The following is a 6,682-nucleotide window of genomic DNA, read 5'->3' as shown; positions in this document are numbered from 1 at the left end:
AAATATCTATGTCAACTTGATGTGCATAATTTGTCATAAACACGAAATGCAATGAATAGTTTTAAAAGAGAATATACCACATCCGAATCATAACCTGGACGAGGGCCGACGGGGACGGATATCAAAACCATGGCACTATGTATAACAAACAACGTATGGGTAAGATAATTATACGAGTAACTATATATCCAAATCACACAAACATCAATTTTTTATATAAAACTTCATGAACAAGAGGCTCACCACAAGGTGGTGCCGGCGACGGGACGTTGCGGGCGATCGACGGTGCTTACGACGGAGATTTAGAAGGCACTAAGTAAACTACACCTACATGTGCAAACTAAGTGTTATTTTTGACCTCAAATTGCATATATATATCAAATAGTAGCACATCTATCTATACCTATACTAATTAGTCACTTCCAAGAAATTACCACGTTAATTAGATTTTATGGGCCGTTAATCCGGTGGGACCAAATTATAACGGTGTAGATCGACTCAGGGAAAAAAACTCACATATATCTCCAATGACCCAATGAACTCAGAGAAAAAAAACTCATGGACATATGTTTCTCCCTTGACCCAACTCTCTCTATCTCTCACGTGTCTCTCTAATGATAAAAAAATCACGTAGGTCTCTCCCGTGTCCCAAGTCCTCAATCTCTCGCGTATGTGTAACAAACTCTATTTCCCGTGGCACAACTACCTAAATCTATCACCGAATCTCTCACATATATCTCTAACAAACCCTCAAATCAGCCCTACAAAAGGGTAAAAAAACTGCCATATCCCTAATCCTACGAAAAGAAAAAAAAATCTCCTAATGTCACCTACGCCGCCGCACGATCCTCCCCCGCTGACACGATATTAGCACCGGCAGCCACCGGCCGTCCTCTCGCTGCTCTTGCTAACGAGTTTCAGGTGAGTGGCACAAGTCCAATATGAAATACTCCTCGGCTGCAGTCTCACACAGGCGAGAACACATGCCCATGGAAAGCCATGCGCCTGACCTCCATGTTAACCCCTGATCTCCATGTTATGCCCAGCCATGACTCAAACTGAAAGAGAAAAGATTCATTTGTTGTACTTCATGCAGTCGTCGGTGTGGGAGGCCGTCATGCTGTTGTGGAGGGCTCCAAGCGTACTGCCGCAGTATTTATACGACTACCCTCCCTGGTGCATCCCGTATAGCCGTACTTGCCTCCATGTGCAGGAAACTAAAGGTAATTGAATTAGATGCATTTCTTCTACTATTTACTTCAATTAATCGCTTCCTTAAGCACACATATGGCTGCTGCGTGGTGATGAATTTAGTATTTATGAAAAGCATATAATGCGCATGTCCACAATGACCTCCCAGCAATATGCTGACTTGACTATCGACTGAGCCGTCGGACAGGGCGGCGCACAGCTCTACATGCTGGATGAAGGGACGACCATATTTTGTCGCCTGCGCACATTGCCAGGCGAACGAGTTCAGATCGATCCTCCCTGTATCGCCATCTTTGCCAAATCCTTTTCCACCATGATATCCGCCGCTCGATCCAGACACAACTCGCGTCCACGTGATTCTCACACCACACCCAGCAATCAATCCTATGGCATTGGCCGTCCTGGCGCTCCTATTGTCGATTGGTTGCTTTCCAACTTAGCACTTGATTGATGTTCTAGACAGATATGCAAGTGACAAAAGTTTACTTGATGGATCCTCTCAAAGCGATGGAACATCTGTTGGTGCAAGCAGACTACACGTCAGATGCCAGTCTCGCACGCAGTACGGACATACGGTGTACTGCCCTCTGTGGATTACGTCCTGTTGAGATGAAGGTATGTGAGCTAAAAAAATCAATTGATCTCGGCAAGATGTGCAAGTGCACAAAGATGGCTTGATCTATTTTCCACGGCTGCAGGCACACACACATGAGAACAGCTGAGAGGTATCTAATCAATTGGTATACACAGTGGTACATGCTTAGCTAGCTGTTCATATTTAGCTACTAATCATACTGACACTGTAACCGGCCGTCTCTAATCAATTGGTATATACAGTGGTAGATGCCTTTCTCTTAATGAAATGAAATCAATGCTGGCTGTTTTCCTTCAAAAGAAACAGTGGTGCATGCACGCTGAGGTATCTGATTAATTCGTGTCCATATTGATATTACGTAACTGTATCTATAATGTATGCGTAGATTGATAAATAACCATTGCTCTTAGTATTAAGCCTGTATTCATGTGTTGTTGATACATAACCATTACTCTTAGTGCTAAGCCTGTATTCATGTGTGTGTACTGTGTCCACCCAGCAGGTATAAATTCGCCATGTCGTTCCGAGGAGGATTCTCCCATCCGCAAGAACGGACCAGCAAAAATCTCAATCGACCATACTTATAGTGAGAACCGGTACTATTATGTCCTGAAAATAGACTTTTGTAACTTCTTATGCTTTTCAACACATGAATATAATAAAGCTTATGATATGAAGTCCAATATGAAATCCTCCTCGGTTGCAGGCACACACAAGCGAGAACACAAGCACATGGAAAGCCATGCCCCTGATCTCCATGTTATGCCCAGCCATGGCTCAAATTGAAAGAGGAAAGATTCATTTGTTGTACTAGATGCAATCGTCAGTATGGGAGGCCGTCATGCTGTTGTGGAGGGCTTCAAGGTTAGGTTCAAAGTAATCAAGGAAGAATGAGTGCTGCCAAGAGCTTCAGCGAGATTGATGCATTGCCTTGCATGTGGTTTTCCACTAATTTCTCCTCTTTAAGAACAATATATGTTGATACGATTTCTTTTGTATTTCTTTTTGATCCTACAAAAAGGAGCCTGCAAATCGGTTCCTTAGATATTATACTGAGTCAGTGTTAGGTAATAGTTCAAATATTTGTATTCTACTTTCACAGAAAATAATGAGAAAATCAATGCCAAAGGACGTTTCAAATGCGGCAGCTGCGGTGTTGAAAATAATGAGAAAGTAATCGGGTATGCTCCCATGTGGCACCACATCATGAAACTTTTCAGGGATGCATTCTAAGCAAATATTTTAAAAAGAAATTCTAGCTATCTTTCAGTAGAGGGCTCTTGCTTGGTTCTGGCAGGAACGATCTGATTGGTGTCATACAATGTGCAAGTGTACATATTGTACACATTTTTCTCTTTAATTTAGTAACTTTTGCGTTACGCAGGAATGAGTTGTTGAATGTGTTCTTATGATTCTTGCAATAGTGGAATAAATATTCATAATTCTTACATGCGCGCCCATGTAAAGATTTATTATTCAGCCTTTAGGTGTACATTGAATTATTTGTGTGTGCATTCTAAAATAATTGTTATTATATGCCTTTTTACCTACCGTTTTATGGCTTATATTTCTAAAGGGTATTACACAGAAGATTCCCTAATTTAGTTTCTCAAAATCATATTTAACTAAGTGTTGTTTTTTTCAGGTGAATACATATCTTTGGAGGATTCTCGATCAAGAAGCGAGGTTGCTCGACTGATTTCTTACGTAAGCATAACCATGCAAAATTAGTGTAAGTTGTTTAAATTTAAAAATAGTACAGATTTAATTATTGTTTCATTATTCTGATGCTTAAGAAAGTTAGACTATTAGTACACAAAACTTTATTTCTAATGTGGCATGTGTAATCTTTTCCTTTTGTTTTGAAATAGTTATGTGCGGTAATTCATTCTCAAAGATAAGAGTAGGCTTATCTGCCATTATAGACGGCATCCAGCTTAAAATAAATTGTTTAAATGTGAGATTACATTTTAAATTCATTATGAAAGACATGAACAAACCAGTATCAATGAGTCTACTACAGTGTTATTCGAGTAAATAGTTTTATGGCACTATCAATGATTCTACTGCAGTGCTATTCCAGCACAGGAGTGAGAGGGTGATGATTTCTTACATCTATTATTGAACATGTAATGTGGCTTTGCTAAATGTTTATATCGTTCAGTATGTGCGATAAGTGTGCAAGCCATCGACTAATATAGTAGCATCATTGAAAACAACTCCGAGACACAAGCTAGGCATGGTATATTGAACTTGAAAAGTGATCCATGACAGATGGCGTAGGGACTCTGCTCTTGGACTTTTAGTTGACACAGAGAACGCATGTGTAATAAGGAAGTACATGCCGAAACCAGTATGCACAAGGCCTTCAACCTTGATGTATACATGTGAATACATTGTTGTGACTTGGAAAAGTTCATGCTTGCTTCCGAATATTTTGTCATATGGTGGTCTTCTTAAAACCACAATCTCATTATTCCTTTTCATTGGAGCTTAACTAACCAACGAATTTCTGATTTGCTGCTTTCAATTCTCAGATAATTTTTTCACTGAATATTTAATCAAATGCAAAGGATTCGCATGTCATACTTTTGTATTATAATTGATCACTTTGAACTAGATTTAATTTAGACATCGTCGTGCCCATCAGGTGTTCTTATAAAGCAATGCCGCTGTGGTGTAGACAAACAAAAGTTAGATGTCTCTTGATGTTGGCAACAAAGTTACTTGCAGGTTACCAATTTATAAGTTTAGAAGGTAAATATGTGAGATTTGACATTATGAACCCTTATTGTTGTTCCCGCATAGGTTATATTACAAGTGTTCACCTTGATTTGTTTTGTTCCTTTGCCCTATTTTAAAACTTCTATAATTTTATTTCTGTGTGGAAATTTTATGTGAACCAACAACATGTGATATGCTTTGATTGTTGCTTTCATTTGGCATGCTATATTTGAGAGGAAAATAGTGTGTAGCACATTTGATGCAAAACATTAGATAAAATTTTGATGTAGTTCATAAATGCATAAGCAATAACTGAATCACACAATATGGTTGATTAGCGCTGGATTATTTGTCCTGAAAAATAGGGCATTTTAGAAACAAGCATAGTCCTAAACATGTGTATTTGACCATTATTTGGTGCATACAATTATTAGTTAAACTATTTTCGTGAAAATTTAAATGGTAGGTAAAAAGTTAAAGAACACATGTGCATAAACTGACACACTAAGTTTGGTACACAACCGAAATATGATCAAGAAATCTGCGGTTGTTTTCTTGACATGTATAGAACATAACACATACATAGACAACCTAACTCGGAACTACTTTGATGGTAATAACTATAAATATATTTTCTTAATATTTAGACCAAATAGGCATTTATTACACTAGCCCGTGCAGTTGCATGGGCTGACGTCTAGTATATATAATTCCTCCCAAATTACTAAACTCAAAAATCTATCACTAAGCATTGCACGAGCTAATCTAGCAATGAGAGATGAAAGGACAAAGTTGCTAACCTTTGTGATCATTTGAATGCATGGGGGCCTTGAAATCTTGACAAATTTTGGGCAAAATGTGTGATGAGCTTGAGAGGAAGAGGGGAAATAATAGAGAGAAGAGGGGAAAGGGGAAGAACAGAGCGAGCTCAGGTGGACGAAGGGTGTATGTAGGATGACCTTTATTACCGGTTCGTGATACGACCCGGTACTAATGGTGCTGGAGGGGCCCCGGACTGACAACATCCTGCCAGCACTCACTTTAGTACCGGTTCGTGGCACGAACCGGTGCTAAAGGTTCACCACAAACCGGTACTAATGATGTCCGCCCACCTAGCCGTTGGAACCGGCACTAATGGACACATTAGTGTCGGCTCAAATTCAAACCGGCACTAATGTGCTTCACATTTGACCCTTTTTCTTCTAGTGTATACACATGAAATAGTTACAAAAAAGAAAGAACAAGATATGCACAAGGAAGTCACAAATATACCAATTTAGAAATTTTCTTGGAAGCATAGCACATGGCTAGATATGGTCTTATTGTATATAAATGAATTCCTACCAAACAACCATCAAAGACATCACAACTAGCAACATGAGATCATCGTTGAGATGCTTTGATAAAGGAAACAAGTATCACAAGATGGAATAAATATCATGCTAAGATGCAACCTACACAAGGTTGAATGCAAGAAAAGAATGCATGAAGAGATACTTGTTACCGAGATATCATTGGAAGGATGTAGTAGATACCAATTAAAGGTAGATAGTAGTTCATTGATCATCCTAGCTTGACTCCAATAAGCACATGGTGACATCACCTTCCTTGTGAGTGAGCCGAGCATCCAATGCATCTCCAGTTGTTCCTAGAACAACAACACAAACAAATTGGTACCCAAACTCATTGGGACCAAGAGTTAGAAACACCAACAATACATAGGACAAACTCCACATAAATATGTGCATATAGATATGGAAATGAAAATCATGCACATCTCATCCACTTTGAGGCTTGGTGGAGTTTCCCCTATATATTGGGTCAAAGAAAGAAAGCATGCCAAGGAAACTACATGAAGTTAAAATGCATGCTCAAGACTTTCAAGAACCGAGACCAAAAGACAAAGAAATACCAAGCAAAGAAAAGATACCAAATGAATAAATCATCACTTGAAAGATACATCAAGGAATGAGATATCCATTGATACACGCACAAAGAAAGATCTCAAACTCCCAAAAGAGAGAATGGTTCCAAACAAACCAAGCCCTCGACAAAGTTTCATGATGGCACAAAGTACCAAAAAGAAACGGCTTGCCTTCCACAAACAAACACTTGATAAGGATCACAAGAAGAGTGTTTTATAGAAAATAG

At 39.0% G+C, this 6,682-nt stretch overlaps 1 long non-coding RNA gene across 2 annotated transcripts; it reads left to right on the top strand.

Annotated features, from left to right (window-relative positions):
* The first annotated feature begins 881 nt into the window (after positions 1-881).
* On the top strand, positions 882-3,559 carry LOC123058000 (uncharacterized). 2 transcript variants are annotated; one of them, XR_006427031.1, is made up of 4 exons: positions 882-921; positions 1,097-1,223; positions 2,310-2,403; positions 2,514-3,559. It is a non-coding gene; the product is annotated as an uncharacterized lncRNA (long non-coding RNA). The 2 variants fall into 2 exon arrangements; XR_006427029.1 differs by having other exon boundaries at positions 902-1,223.
* The last annotated feature ends 3,123 nt before the right edge of the window (positions 3,560-6,682 follow it).

The sequence above is a fragment of the Triticum aestivum genome, chromosome 3A, assembly GCF_018294505.1.
Source record: "Triticum aestivum cultivar Chinese Spring chromosome 3A, IWGSC CS RefSeq v2.1, whole genome shotgun sequence".
In the NCBI taxonomy this organism is placed as follows: Eukaryota; Viridiplantae; Streptophyta; class Magnoliopsida; order Poales; family Poaceae; genus Triticum; species Triticum aestivum.
Note: the sequence above shows the minus strand (reverse complement) of the source record. Positions and strands in the feature narration are given on the sequence as shown.